This window comes from Panthera leo, chromosome D1, assembly GCF_018350215.1.
Source record: "Panthera leo isolate Ple1 chromosome D1, P.leo_Ple1_pat1.1, whole genome shotgun sequence".
Classification (NCBI taxonomy): domain Eukaryota; kingdom Metazoa; phylum Chordata; class Mammalia; order Carnivora; family Felidae; genus Panthera; species Panthera leo.
In genome coordinates this window covers 98,452,180-98,470,552 of record NC_056688.1, presented here as the reverse complement: position 1 = coordinate 98,470,552, position 18,373 = coordinate 98,452,180, and the positions used below count along the sequence as shown (strand labels likewise).

At 39.5% G+C, this 18,373-nt stretch overlaps 1 protein-coding gene and 1 non-coding gene across 9 annotated transcripts in view; one reads left to right on the top strand and one right to left on the bottom strand.

Moving 5' to 3' along the window:
• The window catches only part of AMBRA1 (autophagy and beclin 1 regulator 1), a 177,827-nt gene that overhangs the window by 111,936 nt on the left and 47,518 nt on the right, over positions 1–18,373 (top strand). The gene's annotated exons all lie outside the window — the stretch shown is intronic.
• LOC122201591 lies at positions 15,230–15,336 on the bottom strand. Its single transcript, XR_006194272.1, has one exon. It is a non-coding gene; the product is annotated as a U6 spliceosomal RNA (small nuclear RNA).

Below are 18,373 nucleotides of genomic sequence, written 5' to 3'. Positions count from 1 at the left end.
CCTCTACCGCTAACTGGAGCCCCAGTGTGATCTGAAGCATCTAAGTCACTAGTTCTTAATCTTTTAGAGGACAGTGAACTCTGAGAATGTGTGTTAAGAACTTGGACCCTCCTCTCAGAATACAAGGTATATACGTAGCTGTATTAAAGTGTACCCAGGATTTTGGTTTTATTTAGGAATGATAAGGCCAGCAGATGAGGAGACAATGCCATTTAAAAAAGGTGGTTTGTTACTTAAAATTCCCAGAGTAAAGGGACACACCATACTCTGTAGGGCCACATGGGGAAATACTACGGTCAGTCAGGAGGCAGAGGAGGTGAGGGGAAGGCCTGAGCCAGAGCACCTCTTGGGGTTTTCAGAAGGGATTAGTGAGGCAGAATAGGTGTGCAGAGTAAGTTTAGCATTAGGTAGCCTGAATAATTTTGTTAGGCTCTGGGCTGTGAGGTGATCCCTGGTTGTCCGTACCTGGCGCTGGGGTGATTTAGGACAGAGGAAATACTGGTTTGCTGTGTGATAGTTGGATAAAGAAAGTGGTTGTTGGTATGGGCTCCCTTAGTTGATTTGCATGCTTGCAGGCAAGTTGTTTGTTATCTCCAGGAATGATTTGGCCCAGGGAGGGCCTCAGTATGCCAGGCAACCAAGATGTCAGAGCGCAGTTAAATGTAGAAAACAGAATACACAGTTAATAGAACATTGCACACACACGATTTTATTTGCTACGTTAGTTAGTGCCTTTTTGACCTCCTGAAGCCCATCTGCAGACCCCAGGTTTAAACCCCACCTTGGGCTCTGGGGGCTCCTTGCCTTCGAATACAGTATTTGGGTTTACGTTTCCTTGCCACAAGAAGGTTTGTAGTTAATTATCTAGTAAACCAACAGAATGTAGCAACTGCTCAATTTTTTATGGTAAAGCTTTTCTTTCTGCTTTCTTTTGACTTTCATACCAGGAGTTTATTTGTGGATATTTTGTGCCAAGAGGGATAAGCCTGCACTCCTAATTGCTGCATCAAGTCTGTGCTCACAGGGCGTCCTGATGACATTTTAAATACATGGAAATTTTTGAATGCATGAAAACATCTAGTGCTGATTTCTCTGCTGCATTTTTGCTCTGGCACCTGCTCCTCTCTTCTTGGAATTTATCTCATTGCCTAATTCTGTACATTGTCTCCAAACCTTTCATTAAGCATTGTTGGAAATTTTGCTTTTTAACCTCAGCATCCCCGCTTATCTTTTGAACAAAAACAGAACCATCTCTGACTACTAGGCATTTCCTCGAGTGAAAAGCTCCCCATCTTGCCTTTTCTGACTTTTCAGAGCATGAAATGGCTATGCTAATCCTGTTGGCCTTAAGGCAAGAGCCTTGCAGAGTCAGACAAAGGGGGACCGCCTGCTCCCAGCTTGGATCTTTCAGAGGCCAGAGGCAGAAACTTTTTAACATTATACCAACTTGAAGTAAAAAATCTGCCTACCCTTGCTTTGTTTTGGCTGCAATTATGAAAGAAGTAAATTCTTGGAGTGTTTCCTCTGGATGTAACCATCAGTTTCTTAGTGCCCTGAGGACTATATTGTATACGTTTCCGGAGGTTGGGTGCTTTTCTCAAGTTTTAGCAATCAAACAAAAGGGGTTTTAGGAATTCTGGAAGTGTCCTTCTGCTGGTTGAGTGGATATTTCTCAAAGCCAAAGGTGCTTTGGCTCCAAGTCATCAAATTGAGTTGCAACTTTGTGCTTTGTGCAAGGTGCTTTGTAGGACACAAGGACTGAGTGGTACTTAAATCTCTCAGAGGGATTTAAGATAGCCCTTACTCGTTAAGGGGCTAACAATTAGTAGTGAGAGTCACACATGTTCAAGTAACCATTTGTGTCTGTATTTAATACGGAGTTACTATATACCTTCTGTGGCAGAGCAGTCCAGAGTTGATGGGGGTGGAGGTGGGGCAGGGAAAATGGGAGATGGCCATTGAGGAGGGCACTTGTTGAGATGAGCACTGGGTGTTGTATGTAAGTGATGAATCGTGGGAATCTACTCCAGAAGCCAAGACTATGCTGTATATACTGTATGTTAGGTAACTTGACAATAAGTTATTTTAAAAAAAAGTGTACACTTACCATTATGAGCGCTGAATAATGTATAGAACTGAATCATTGTATTGTACACTAGAAACTAATACAACACTGAATGTTAATTTTTCTTTAAAAAAATAATTAAAAATAAATTAAAAAAAAAAGACCTTCATCTAAAAGTGAGAAAATTGAGGGCTTCTGGGTGACTCAGTCAGTTAAGTGTCTGATTTTAGCTCAGGTCATGATCTCGCGGTTTGTGGGTTCAAATCTACAGCTTGGAGCTGTGCTGACAGCTCAGAGCCTGGAGCCTGCTTCGTATTCGGTGTCTCCCTCTCTCTCTGCCCCTCCCCAGCTCACACTCTGTCCCTCTCTCTCAAAAATAAACATTTTTTAAAAAATTAAAAAAATAAATAAAAGTGAGGAAATTGTATATGTCCTTCCTTCCAAAAGAATCCATTTACAGTGTACTATGGGGATTCAGGTTCAGGGAAAGTTTTGAGTGGGAACAGAAAAGATTTCGAGTTGGATCTCTGGTGGACCGAATTTTATACCTATCCTCAAATGGAATGAATAATGGCAGAGAGTCCTGAGAGATGAGCAGAAGGAATATGTCAGAATAAAAGAGATAAAATGCTATGGGGCTTCCATAGAGTTGATAATATCAGGTTAGTGAACTCAGAAAGGACTTCCCGGAAAAAGGGATTAAGAGAGTCCTTGAGCAGGGCTATGGGATCAGGGAATTTTAGTAAACATTTATTAGTGGAGAGAGGAAGGAATCTACATAGTAGGAACAATGTGAACAAAAGTATAAAAGTGGGGATATATTCAAAACCTATTTCTGGGGCTCCTGGGTGGCTCAGTTGGTTAAGTGTCTGACTGTGGCTTAGGTCATGATCTTGCGGTCGGTGAGTTTGAGCCCCGCTTTCGGCTCTGTGCTGACAGCTCAGAGCTTGGACCCTGCTTTGGATTCTGTGTCTCCCCCTCTCTCTGCCCCTCTCTCTCTCTCTCTCTCTCTCTCTCTCTCTCAAAAATAAAATTAAAATAAACATTAAAAAAACATTTTTCCAAAATGATATGAATAACAAGCAATGGGAGATAGGCACAGAAAGGTTACGGACAGATCATTGAGGGCTTTGAGTTACAGACCAAGGAATCTTGCTCATTTTAGGCCATGAGGAGCCATTAAAACTTTTTGAGTAGATGAGCAACACAGTCAAAATTCTGTGTTTAAAAATAATCAATCTGGCATTGAAAGATGGATTGGAGCAAGAAGAGTAGAGGGGGAAGATAGAAGATTTTGTAAGGGACAAAAGGGCCCATGGCTTAAAGTTAACTGCGAAATTATTTCATGATGTTAACTCCTACCCCAAGGGGCTTATAGAGAAGTTGGCAGCTTCTTACGCATCCTTTATGATGACCAGCAGCACAGTCTTGAAAAGGTGTGTGCTCCACCATACTCACTGGCTTGCAGGCATTCCTGAAGTGTTAGGGCTGGCCCAGTATTTTCTGAGAAATGCGTATAAGCAGTTTTGGCAGAAAAGGCAAGACTAAAATTTCCTGTCTTAATCTCCTTCTGCTTTCCCTTGTGAAGTACCTCATTTTAAAAGAATTTTGTCACAGGCCTCTTTCTGAAATGTATCTAACCTGGCATTAAAAGTAGGCCTTTCTTGGCTTCGAGGTAAGATGTTAGAAGGCATCAGGATGGCCTCTAAGAGAAAAGCTTGGGGCTGGGCATCTGTTTGTATGTTTCATTGATGCAGACAGACAGTTTCTGTTATGCACCCCGGAAGCCCATGGCCTTAGAGTCTCTGCTTTTACAAAGTTTGTGTGACTATCTGCCTGCTGGATTGTTTCACCAGTGCAGTAGCTCGGGCTTTACGTGGTGTAAACATGATTCATCAAGACTCAGGACATGTTTCTGTGGGCAAAATCTCTTATGTCAGGAATTCGAAGTAAACGAAATGTGGCCATCTCTGCTGCCCACCTTTGGAATTTTATAGAACTTCATGTCCCAAATGATTTCATTTTAGCCAATTACTGCCTCTCCCATACCTTGTTGGGCAAGGATTAAGATTGTGGGAAAGCATGTAAAGGTCTTTCTTTTGTGTCCCCAGGTGCTTGCTTGTTTGTTTACTTCCTCCTTTCCTACCCTCTTTCTCCCTCCCTTCAGTAGTAAGACATTTTAACAATGCAAAAAACCATAATGCATATATACAGGCACATATGTATGTAACCAGCCTTTGTCCTCCCACAACTGAAATTCAAGAGTTACCAGTTAGCCCTGTTTGCCTCAATTTTTAAAAATAAAATCATTGAGGATAAAGTTGAAGTTACCTTTTTTTGACTTCCTTAAGTCTATTTCCTGCTCTACATAGAGGCAGATCTTATCTTGAATTTGGTTTATGTAATTGCAGTCCATCTTTTAGAACTTAATAATAGGAAATAATTGTTTTGTGTTTTAAAAGTTGTATTTCTACAAATGGCATCATATCACATGTATCTGTATTTTACAACTTTTAAAATTCAGTATTCTGGTTTTATTGTCCGCATTGACACGTTTTGATTGATTTGTCCATTTTAATTGTTACATAGTATACTAATATTCACTTACACACATTTTATTATCTATTTCCTTACTGATGAACATTAAATTTTCTAGATTTTTACTGTCACAGCACGTCTCAAATTTTTTGACGTATCTCCTTGTGTATATGAATGGCATTTTCTCAAAGATATTTATGCAGAGATGGAATTGTACTGGCTCCTTGTTAGTCTATAGCACAGATTATTTGGCTAACCAAGGCATAACTTCTTAGATGTTGAAGAGTGTCTCAGGGCACCATTCTGACTGGCACTCAGTGAAAATGGAAAACTTGAAGTTTGTGTATTTTATTGCATACCCAGGACCAAGAGTTTTTCTCAAGTCCTCAACTCATTAGCTTCATGGAGCAAATAAATGCATATATTAAATATAAGGGATATTAAATAGTAAAATGTATAACCTTTTAATAGATCATTATAAAGGTGACTCATCACTCTTCCTGCCCATTTATTTATTATTTTTAAATTTAAATCCAAGTTAGTTAACATATAGTATAATTATGATTTCAGGAATAGAATTTAGTGATGCATCACTTCCGTATAAACACCCAGTGCTCATCCCACCAAGTGCTTATTCAACAAGCTCATCCCCTCAATGCCCATCATCCATTTAGCCCATCCCCCCCCCCCCACAGCAACCCACCAGCAACCCTCAGTTTGTTCTCTGTATTTAAGAGTCTCTTACCGTGTGTGTGTGTCTCTCTCTCTTTCTCTGTTTTTATATTATTTTTGTTTCCCTTCCCCTCTGTTCATCTGTTTTGTTTCTTAAATTCCACACAAGTGAAATCATACGATATTTGTTTTTCTCTTATTTCACTTAGCATAATACACTCTAGTTCCATCCATGTTGTTGCAAATGGCAGGATTTCATTCTTTTTGATTGCTGAGTAATGTTCCAGTGTGTGGGTGGGGGGTGGGGGGTTGGGTGTGTGGGTGGGGGGTGTGCACACCCCACACATTCTTTATCCATTCATCAATCAGCAGACATCTGGACTCTTTCCATACTTTGGCTATTGTTGATAGTGCTGCTATAAACATTGGGGTGCATGTGCCGCTTCAAATCAGCATTTTTATATCCTTTGGGTGAATACCTAGTGCAATTGCTGGGTCATAGGATAGTTCTATTTTTAATTTTTTAAGGAACCTCCATATTGTCTTCCAGAGTGGCTGCACCAGTTTGCATTCCCACCAGCAGTGCAAAAGTGTTCCCCTTTCTCCATCTTTCTGCCCTTTTAAAATTCATAAAGTAATACAGACTCATTGTAAATAATTCAGATACTATGAAAATATGCACTGTAAAAAGTTTAAATGTCTCCTCACCATCTTATTCCTGGTTGGTTTGGAACGTATCTTTCCAAATTTTTTTATATGCATAATCAAATACACACGTCTGTTTACTCACCTGTATAGTTTTTTCCATTTTGATTTTTAAGAGAGATGAGATTGTACAGAATAATAGACCAAGGACATTTTTCTGTGTCAGTATGTGCAGATTCTTTTTAATGGCTGTACGGTGTTTCACAGTGTGATTGACCACAGTCTGTTCTCTTTTTGATGGATGTTTAGGTTTATTTACAATTAAAAAGAAGCTTTTTTTTTTGCAAGCTCTTTTTGTAGTTGCTTAGTCCCATTCCTGGATGTATATAATGGACTGCAAATTCCCTTCACATATGAGTTGGTTCTTTATAATTCAGCCTGTCCCCATAGTAGATAAAAGCAGTAAAGACTGTCTAGGACATGTTTTCTCACTTGCAGAAAGAACAGTTTATATGTCTGGCAATGACATTCCTTGCAGTTCCCATCAGTGTTCCTCCCCCTTGTATATTTCATGGTTTCTATTTGAATGGCAGTACTTTTAAGTCCCAAGTCCCATGATTGTGCAATATTAAAAATGTGAGTAAAAAGCTGACCCACCCTTCTGCCATCTTAAAAAAGAAGGAAATCTACAGTACCTACTGAAAATTGATGGCTAAGTGTACACAGAGATATAAACACTTGAACTCAGAGCAAACTTTATGTACTTATAATCACAACACAATGTTTTGCATTATGAAAATGGCTAATATCATGTGGGCAGAGATTTCCGTCTAATTCAGAAAAGGTTTCAGGAAGAGATAAGATTTTATCGAGGTTTACAGACTAGAAAGGCTAATCTGGATTGTTATTTAGCTTCTAGGTACATCCTTTTAGCTGTGTCTCAATGCGGGGCTCATTAATAATGCTTTTCCACTTTGTGTCTGGTATTAATGTCTGAACAGTGGATTTTAATTAGAAACGGTTTCAAATTCACGATCTTTATGGGACAAATGTTGATCTCCTAGGATCCCACAGCATATGCATGGCTCTGGGGACTTAAGCTTCTGAGCAGTTTGTGGTTTGCAGCAGACCCAGTCACCACTCCCTCTCCCACTTATTTTTGCTCCAGACTTTCCACTAGTTGGTGCCTGCACTTTAAAACAAAGGTCTGGAATCTTTTTCCATTTCAGGATATAGAAGGAAATAGCCTGGCTGGGCCAGTAGAGCAGAGTGTCTTTTCAAATGTCTTTCTTTTTTTAACATTTATTTAAGTAATCTTTACACCCAGTGTGGGGCTCGAACTCATGACCCCGAGATCAAGAGTTGCATGCTCCTCCAACTGAGCCAGCCAGGCGTCCCTGGAATGTCTTAAAGGATCTAGTTACTAAGATTTTTGCCAGGCCCGCTTTTAGCAGAATCAGGATGTAGGTTGGTGTTTTTTTTTTTGTTTTTAAACAAAACTCCAGCCATCTTCATATAAGCAGCTGCCACAAGCATTAGGAATTGCTGACCTTTTCATCTTACTTAAAAAACCCTAGTCTTGTTATAAAAACCAAGTCAGCTGGATGCTTTATTTCAATGTCACAAGTCCCAAAATACACAGTATTTCCTTTGGACCTACTTGTGGGAAACCTGTCAGATAATCAACCTTTTCAGGGTTTCTGTCATTCCAAAGTGAATGTGAAGCTGATACTCAAGACTGAGTGTTCTGCTCCGTAGTTCACTTTCTGATCTGACTTTTCCTTTGACCTCCAAGCTCCAGGAGCTTCTTTGTTAGCCTTAGCCTTTCTGTCCCTGGCTCAACAGGAATGATGTGGCAGTGGTTGCTTACAGTGACAACACACTGCCCTTAGCTCTCCAAAGTCTTTTTTAAACTGAGGGAGCCAGGCTTTGGGTTATAGAGCTTCACCAGGGGTTTGCGCCTTCCCCTCTGGGAGCAGCCCTGGCCTCCTTCTTAAACCTTGGCCCCAACTGACTCAGCTGGGTAATGCTGTACCCTGAAATGTACAGGTGTGATTTGACAGGAGCTTTTCACCCTTTACAAACTGGGCTCCCTAATGAGAATGTAGGCTCATAGAGCAATCATTCACGTGTAGGTGGCCTGTAAGGAAAGTTTTAACAAAAGAGTTGGTTAAGAAGCTGATTTATTTTCTTGCTTTAACTCTTGTCATGTGCTGAGTGGGGGCGGAAGAGGAGGGGAGGGTGGGGAACAGCACTGCTGAAAGCATTTATCTTCATTTCTGCCATCTCCCAGTGTTTATTACCCTGTGATCGACAGATGAGGAAAGCTGCCAGTCAAACCCACGTTCAGCACATTTCCATTTCCCTTCATTGCAGATTTTAGGCTTTGGAAATCTGCATCCTCTTTGCAGCAATAAAGGTCGTTTCCCTCCTGCTGACAAGCCTAGGACTCTCGGGTCCAGTTCTACTCACTTGTGCTTCCACCAAACAGTAAAAGCTGCAGGAGTCTCAGCAATTTAAGACAAGTGGTTGGTGAGAGCCATTCAGTGTTTGAGTCAGTCATACGCTCTGTTCATCTTTCTCTCTCACCTCTTTCTCCCTCAGTCCTTCTACCCTCCCCCCTCTGTGCCTGTCCTCTTGGTGCTGAGGCACTCCCTTGAGCAGCTCCGTTGTGCAACAGTGAAAGGATGACAGCCTCCCCGATTTCTTTCCTGGCTTCTCTCAGGGACCTGCCAAAGCCAGTGTCCTCCCAGCAACAGAGGTTGTGGGATCCTGGAGTCAATGGCAGGTTTGGGGGATGTGGAAGCAGAGGTAGAGCAATTCTGAATGCTGTTATGCACCTGCTTGTCTTCCGTCAGAGGTAGACACTTTGAGGAAATCCTGCCTGGTGGGAGTGAATGTTAGGTTTTTAACTTGTGTTTTTGTTTGGGGGTTGTTGGGGTTTTTTCTGCATCTCTCTTGAACGCTGTGGGTTTTGGAATGTTGTTCCCGATAATCTTTCAGTAGCATGTGTTCTTGTGAGCTTATTTGTTTTTGTCTTAAATAATGTTTGTGGGTGGAGGAAAGGTAACGATATTCATTTCTTTGAAAATGGATGTTCTGCTTTCATAATTACTTGTCCCAATTACATCATTAGTGTAAGTGTTAGATAATTGCTTCATTAGGATATATATTTGAAGAAGGGCAGGTCTACGGGATGGTGATGAAAATGGGCCTCAGCCTCTTCATCTACCCACACAGGAGCATCTTAGCTTGACTTCAGAGAGCTGGGAGGTACCATTTACCCTGCTAACAGTCGAGATTAATCCTGGGTTTTAATATAATGGGAGGAAGGAGTGAGGACCTGGTGAAGAGCAGTTTACTCTTATTGTTTTAGGGTGCAATACACTGCTGAATTCCAGGTGACCCTGGTACATTCACACCGGTACATTCACAGCAACATGATTGAATCGTTGATGATCCCTGAATTAGAAAGCAAAGTATCCTTACGGATACTTCACCACTTTGGGCTTTTCTGAAAGTCACTAGGTGTAGTGGCATGAGCCCTATGCCATTTGACCCCTCTGAATGGCTTTTTAAAGGGAAATGGCCATACCCACTCTAGAGGTTACCTTCTCCCATCAGAACTAACTGCTTCCTGTAGATTTGAGTGTGACCCTGATTTCACACTTTGAGAATAACTTTGGGTGCATGCCTCTAGTTAGGCAACTCTTCTTTCAAGAGCATGTTAAAAACTAATGCCATTACTTCCACTCACGTGAGGTCTCCAAAGTAGTCAAATTCATAGAAACAAAGTAGAATTTGGGTTACTGGGGGTTGGGGCAAGGTAAAAGGGGAGTTATTTGATGGGTATAGACTTTCACATTTGCAAGATGAAAAGGTTCTGGAGATCCGTTTCACAACTGTGTGAATATTATTTAACACTGCTGAACTGGGTTAAACTACTAAACACTACTGAACCACTTAAAAATGGTGAAGACGGTAAATTCATGTCATGTGTTTTTCATCACAGTTTTTAAAAACATTAATCCCAGATTCTTTGTATTACTGACGCTGGATAGGAAGGCTCTATCCACTGCTCTGGCCCTAATGAGTATAAGATTAGTATCTCTTTCTCTGTCGGCATGTTGTAAACTTACTCTGCTGTAGTCACATAGTTCTGGTTTGAGTGTTGTTTTGAAACAGTTTTTGATGAAGCTGTGATATGTGAAATAGTTCATAGCTGTTTCTTCTCCCTTCCCTACACATGTTCTGTACTCCAGCCAGGCCTTGCTGATTTCTGTGTTGAGCTCTCAAACTATCATTTACTGTTTTGTTGGCCTCATCCAGTGCCTTTGACCTTAACAATAAGGCATTGCCCTCTCTTTCTTGGATCTGCCCCTGAAGTTCATGATTTGTGTGTGGACTGCTGCTACCCTTGTTCTTAGCAGGAGCTTTTAGAGTCTTTAAGAGTTTATTGGACAATAAAATTTTGTTGATTTAGGGGCCCAGTTCCTACCAAGAGCACATATAGTCATTGATATCTCTATCTATAAAATATTTACCCTTTATGTTTAATATTTAGTTTATGTTAAATACATTTCAAATTCATATTGTATAATGATTTATCTTCATCAGTTTAAGTGACCAGTTAGAGCAGTTATTAAACAGCCTTATCTGATAGGCCACATACCTTACTCAGAGCATTTTCTATGTCAGAATTATAGACATCTACGTAATGCCTGTTTGGTTTTATTTGGGGGTTTTTACAGAAAATAGTGTTCTCTAATACTTCTATTTTTTATTTTAGCCTCAGGAAAATTGAAGACTTGGTTTCAGCTATAGGTAATATACTCAGAATTGAAAACCTAAAAACCTCCTTAAAAACCTACTTTTTCCCTCCAGAGGAAATCATTGTGTTTCCCTCAGACAATTTTATGATTGCTGGGTTTCATGCAGTGTGTTTTCTATAAATAAAAACTATTCTATTCTCATGCAAACCTGTAGTTTGCATATAAACATATGGTGGAACATTCTTCAGCCATAAAAAAGGAATAAATGACTGATATATGCTACAGCATGGATGAACTTTATAAACATGGTGCTAAATGAAAGAAGCCAGACACAAACAGTCACCTACCTGTGTGATTCTATTTAGATGAAGTGTCCAGCCTATGAAGTCAAAACTGTAGAGACAGAAAATAGATTAGTGGTTGCCTAGGGCTAGGCCTAGGGCTAGTGGGGCAGAGTGGAGGGGAGTGACTGCTAATGGGTAAGGTGCTAGGGGTGGGGGTGGGGGGGGATGATGAAAATGTCCTGAAATTAGATAGTAGTGATGGTCCTTATAAAATTGGTTTTGATAATGGTTGCCCAATGGTATGAATATAGTAAACACCCCTTGTGTTGTATACTTTAAGTAGGTGAATTGTATGGTATGTGGATTATATCTCAATAAAGCTGTTGTTTTTAAACAAACTATATATCGTTTGGTCCTTTTCTTCAGTGTCAAAACTGTAAATGAGCATGGTAAATGGGAACTAGGAGAGACTTCTACCCTTGGAGGAAGTCTTGTTATCTGCCATCGGGGACTCTTTCCAGGCCCCCAGGCTATAGAATAATTGTCTGTGGTCTTAGATGAGATTTTTTAAATGGTGATAAGGTGACAAAGTGAGTATGACAGAGTGCTTAGGTATATTTCCTTCTTAAAGCAGATTTAAAGACTGCATTTGAATGAAGCTTTCTGGACAGAAGAGTAAGTGTTCTTCCTAGGATGCCATTCCATATATACTTAAAGAGGAAGAATGCTGTTTATGTCCAAATAATCCTGTGTTGTATTTCTCTAAGAAGAATTATTTTTCATAGACAGAAACCAGTTTATTCATTTACAAAGAGCTTAGACAGTCTGCAAGAAAAAACTTAAAACAACCAAACATAAAAATGCACGTAAGATGTGGGTAGGTGCAATACACGCTAAAAAAAAATACAGTGAGCCAATCAATAAAAAGATACTCACCAATACTTGACATTATTAAAGAAATGCAAAGGGATACCAAAAGGAATTGACCAAATTTATATTGAGTAGTATTTTCTATCGTTTAAAAATTTTTTTTAATGTTTATTATTTATTTTTGAGAAAGAGAGACAGAGCGTAAGTGGGGGAGCATTAGAAGGAGAGGGAGACACAGAATCCAAAGCAGGCTTCAGGCTCCTAGCTGTCAGCACATGGCCCAGTGTGGGGCTTGAACCTGTGAACTGCGAGATCATGACCTGAGCCGAAGTCGGATGTTTAACCAACTGAGCCACCCAGGCTCTCCGATATTGAGTAGTATTTTTTTTAATAATGGTCTTATTGAGATATAACTCACATATCGTATAGGTCACCTATTTAAAGTATAAAGCTCAGTCCTTTCTAATATATTCAGAGTTGTGCTTCCATTGCCACTATCTGTATATTTCAGAACATTTTTTATCACCTTCCCATACCCATTAGCAGTTACTTCTCCCTTCCCCCTTTCCTTCCCCTGTCTCTTCCCGCCCTAGGCAGCCCCTAATCTACTTTTTGTCTCTATAGCTTTGCCTATTCTAGACATTTCATGTAAATGGGATCATACAATATGTGGTCTTTCGTGACTGGTTTTCTAAAAAGAACTTTGAAAAGTTGATAAATGTTCAGTTGGACCTGCTGTGGAGTTTCTGGTCTCTGTTCTACTGATCAGTTAGCAAGCTGGTTTTGGCTTTATACCACAACCAAGCAGAAAGATAGTAATTGTGTATCCAGGCTGATGAGTCTTTGGCCCCCAGCCCCATTTTTGTTCTATCTTTCCAGCAGCATCACAGTCAGAGATGGCCATTCTGAATTAGGCAGCCTCAAATGGAACAATTTTATAGGACTGAAATATAATTTAATTGTTTCCTTCTTTGTAACTTGCCCTTTTTTACCCTCTCGAATTAGCTTTTCTGATACATTTGCTAATGATTCCCATTGTTCCGTATTTTCACTGTACTGTTGAATCATACTCTTCACTTTCCTACTCTGAGAACAGATCTTGGAGAGAGGCTAAAAGCTGTTTTTGAAAAAAAGTTTCTAATTCTCCTTTCCAAGCAACAGAACAGAGGAGTCTGAGAGAAGCAGAGGCAGGGAGAGACATCATGCAGGCTATCAGGTTTGGTAGAGCTCACCTACCACATAACTGTCATGACTATTATGATTTTATCCCTAGGGGCGCCTGGGTGGCTCAGTCCGTTAAGCATCCAACTTCAGCTCAGGTCATGATCTCACAGTTTGTGAGTTCGAGCCCCAAGTCGGCTCTGTGCTGACACCTCGGAGCCTGAAGCCTCCTTTGGATTCTGTCTCCCTCTCTCTCTGCCCCTCCCTTGTTCATGCTCTCTGTCTCTGTCTCTGTCTCTCTCTCTGTCTCTGTCTCTCTCTCTCTCAAAAATAAACAAACATTAAAAGAATAAAAAATAGAAAAAGATTTTATCCCTAGACATATTCCCGATGCTTCCAGCCTACAAATTGAAGACCTGACTCAGAGAATGAGACTTGACAGCTTGGTTTTGCTGTTCTCTGATGGTTGGCCAGGATCACTGGATTTAAGTTCTTTTCCTCCTTATTTTGTTTCTTGTCATAATCATCCTTATTTACTCTTGCTCTGAGGCTCCAGGGAAAGAAGTCTGTGGTCATATGCTAGAAAGTGAACTGCCGTGACTGCCAGTATCCTCATAGACAATTGCTGTTTCCACTGTCTCCTAGAGTATGAGGGAGAGTCTTGGGCTCAATTTTTTTTTTTCCAATTAATAGTCTTTTTTTTTTTTTTTTTGAGCAGTCTTAGGTTTAAAAGGAAAATCAAATGGAAAGTACACAGAGTCCCCATAGCCTCCCATAGACCCCCCTCACCATCATCATCCTTCACCAGAGCAGTACGCTTGTTATATATAACCGTGAACCAACGCTGACACATCATTATCATCCAAAGCCCATAGTTTACATTAAGTTTCACTTTTAATGTTAAGTTCTATGAGTTTGGGCAAATGTATGATGACATGTATCTACCATCATAGTATTATACAAAAATAGTTTCACTGGCCCCAAAATCTCCTTGGTGCTACAACTATACCTCCCTCTCTCCCCTAAACTGCTGGCAATCACTGATCTTTTTGCTGTGTCCATAGTTTTGGCTTTTCCAGAATAAAACATAGTTAGAATCACAACATATATAGCTTTTTGCTTCTTTTAATTAAATTTGCTCTGTGTCTTTTCATGGATTGATAGTTTATTTCTTTTTAGAGTTGAGTAATATTCCATTGTATGGTTGTACCATCGTTTATTCATTTTCCTGTTAAAGGACATTGTGGTTGCTTCCAAGTTGTGGCAGTTATGAATAAAACTGCTATAAACATCTGTGTGTAGGTTTTTGTGTGACATTTGCTTTCAACTGATTTGAGTAAATACCAAGGAGCATGATTGCTGGATCATATGGCTAAGAGTATGTTTAGTTTTGCAAAGAAACTGCCAAACTGTCTTCCAAAGTAGCTGTACCATTTTGCATCCCCACCAGCAGGGAATGAGAGTTCCTGTTGTTTTGTAGCCTTTTCACCATTTGGTGTTGTCAGTATTTTACATTTTAGCCATTGTGGTAAGTGTGTAGTAGTTTCTCATTGTTATTTTATTTTGCAGTTCCCTAATGAGAAATGATGTTTGAGCATCTTTTCATATGCTTATTTCTTTGTATCTTCTTTGGTAAGGTGTCTGTTCAGATTTTTTTTTGCCAGTTTTCAAATCAGGTTGTTTTGTTGTTGTTGAGTTTTGAAGGATCTTTGTGGGTGCCTAGGTGGCTTAGTCGGTTAAGCATCTGACTCTTGGTTTTGGCTCATCATCTCGCAATTTGTGGGATAAAGCCCTGAGTTGGGCTGTGTGCTGACAGGGCAGAGCCTGCTTGGGACTCTCTCTCTCTCTCTCTCTCTCTCTCTCCCTCTCTCCCTCTCTCCCTCTCTCCCTCTTTCCTGCTCACCCTCCTCCTCTCTTAAAAGAAATAGATAAGCTTTTATTTTTTTTTAAGAATGTGATACTTTTATTTTTTTAATTGTTTTTAAGTTTATTTATTTTGAGAGAGAGAGAGCAAGCTAACAAGGGAGAGGCAGAGAGAGAGGATCCCAAGCAGGTTCTTCACTGGGCACACAGCCCACTGTGGGGCCCGAGCTCAAGAACCATGAGATCATGACCTGAACCGAAATCACTCAACTGAGTGAGCCACTCAGGCGCCCCAATAGATAATCTTTTATTTTATTTTTTTTTCTTTCTTTTTTTTTTTTTCCTTCCTCCTGGCCTCTCAAAATATGGAATGCTTCACGAATTTGCGTGTCATCCTTGCACAGGGGCCATGCTAATCTTCTCTGTATCGTTCCAATTTTAGTATATGTGCTGCCGAAGTGAGCACGATAATCTTTTAAAGAAAATATTAAAAAATAAAAGTTCTTTGTAAATTTTGGATACTAGTCCTTTATTGGATAAATGTTTTGCAAAGATTTTCTACCAGTCTGTGGCTTGTCTTTTCATTCTTTCTTAATACTGTCTTTCACAGAGCAGAACTTTTTAATTTTAATGAAGTCAACTTTGTCATTTTTGTTTTTCATGGATTGCACTTTTGGTGGAAAAGTCTTTGCCAAACCCAAGGTCACCTACATTTTCTCTTACATTATCTCCTAGGAATGTTATAGTTTTCTGTTTTACATCTGGGTCTTTGATCCCATTTGAGTTAATTTTTGTGAAAAGTACAAAATTTATACCTAGATTCATATTTTTGCATGTGGATGTCCAGTTATTTCAGCATCATTTATTGAAAAGACTATACTGAATTGCTGTTGTGCTTTTGTCAAAGATCAGTTGACTTAGGGTTTATTTCTGGACTCTTTATTCTGCTCCATTGATCTATTTGTCTGTTCTTTCACCAGTAGCCACACCATGTTCATCACTGTAGCTTTTTAGTAAGTCTTCAAGTCAGATAGCATCAGTCCTCCAATTTTGTTCTTGGCTATTCTCGATCTTCTGCCATTCCAGATAACCTTTAGAATTTTTCAGTATTCATAAAGGAATGTTCTGGGATTTTGATTGGGATTGCATTGAATCTATAGATCCATTTGGGAAGAATTGACATCTTAACAGAATTAAGTCTTCCTATCCATGAACACGAAATATCTCTCCAATATTTATTTTAGATCTTTTGTGATTGCTTTCATTGCAGTTTTGTAGTTTTCATCCTATAGATCTTGTACATATTTTGTTAGATTTATATCTAAAATTTTTTTTCATCTGATGTAAATGGTATTGTATTTTTTATTTTATTTTTTTTAATATTTTTAATGTTTATTATTTATTTTTGAGAGAGAGAGAGAGAGAGACAGACACAGCATGAGCAGGGGAGGGGCAGAGAGAGGGAGACACAAAATCCAAAGCAGGCTCCAGGCTCTGAGCTATCAGCACAGAGCCCGATGCAGGGCTCGAACCCAAGAACTGTGAGATCATGACCTGAGCTGAAGTTGGACGCTTGACCAACTGAGCCATCCAAGCACCCCTGTATTTAATTTGTAATTCCAATTCCAGTTACTCATTTGTTCACTGCTAGTATATAAGAAAGCAGTTGACTTTTTTTTTTTTAACCTTTATTTATTTTTGAGGGGGGTGCGGGGGAGAGGCAGAGTGTGAGCAGGGAAGGGACAGAGAGAGAGGAAGACAGAATTTGAAGCAGGCTTCAGGCTCTGAGCTATTAGCACAGAGCCTGATGCAGGACTCGAATCCACAGGCTGTGAGATCATGACCTGAGCTCAAGTTGGACGCTTAACTGACTGAGCTACCCAGGTGCCCCAGCAACCGACTTTTTCTGTATTAACCTTGTATCCTGCAACCTTGATATAATTGTTTAATAGTCCCAGGAGTTACTTTTATTATTCTTTGACATTTGTAATAGACAATCATGTCATCTGTAAACAAAGACAGTTTTGTTTCTTCCTCTCCAATGGTATATACCTCTTATTTGCTTTCTTATCTTATTGTATTAGCTAGGATTTCCAGTACAGTGATGAAGAGGAGTAGTGAGAGGAGACATCCTTGCTTGTTCCTGATCTTTGGGGGAAATCACATAGTTTCTGATCATTAACTATGATGTTAGCTATAGGGTTTTTGTAGACATTTTCTATCCAACTGAGATAGTTCTCTCTTCCTAAGTTTCTGATAGTTTTTATTGTAAGTGTTGGGTTTTGTCATAGCTTTTTCTATCTGTATCTATTGGTATGATTATTTGATTTTTCTTCTTTGTCCTGCTGATATAACGGATTGTATTTATTGATTTTCAAATGTTGAGCAAGGCTTGCATAGCTGGGATAAATCCCACTTGGTCATAGTATATAATTTTTAAAATATATTATTGGATTTGACTTGCTAATATTTTGTTGAGGATTTTTGCCTCTGAGATACCAGTCTATAGTTTTCCTTTCTTCACTGTCTTTGTCTGGTCTCAGTGCTGAGGGTAATACTGGCCTTATAAAGTGAATTTGGAAGTAGATCCACTTAAGTTTTCTGTAAGAAATTGTAGATTTGATGTAATTTCTTCCTTAAATGTTTGATAGAATTTACCAAGTGAACCCACTTGGGTCTGGTGCTTTCTGTTTGAGAAGGTTATTAATGATTAATTCAACTTAGTAAGTATATGCCTATTCAGATTATCTATTTCTTCTTGTGTAAATTTTGGTAGACTCTGTCTTTCAGGCAATTAGTCCATTTCTAATAGATTACCAAATTAGTGGGTATTGAGTTGTTCATAGTAGTCTTTTATTATCCTTTTAGTATCCATGCATCAATAGTGATGGCCCCTCTTTTATTTCTGATACTAATAATTTGTGTCTTCTCTCTTCTTTGGTTAGCTTGGCTCAAGGTTTATCAATTATATTGATCCTTCTAAAGAACCAGCTTTTGGTTTTATTTTTTTCTATTGATTTCTTATTTTTAGGTTCATTGATTGCTTCTCTAATTTTTTTTTCTTACATTGGATTTCATTTGCTCTTCTTTTCTTATTTCCTAAGGTGGAAGCTTAAATTATTGATTTTAGATCTTCTTTTGTCTTCCCAAAGAAGATACTTTTTTAAAAACTATTTATTTATTTTTGAGAGTGAGAGTGCACAAATAGGGGAGAAGGGGAAAGGGCACAGAGGGGGAGAGAGACAGTGGGGGGCGTGGGGGAGAGAGAGAGAGAATGAGAGTGAATCCCAAGCAGGCTCTGTGCCATCAGCGCAGAACCCAACATGGGGCTCAGACCCACTAACCACAAGATCATGACCTGAGCTGAAACCAAGAGTTGGACACTCAACCAACTGAGCCACCCAGGTGCCCCTATTTTTCTTCTCTTTTAATGTATACATTTCAGTGCAGTACATTTCCCTCTAAGCACTGCTTTTGTTGCATCTAACAAATTTTAATAAGTT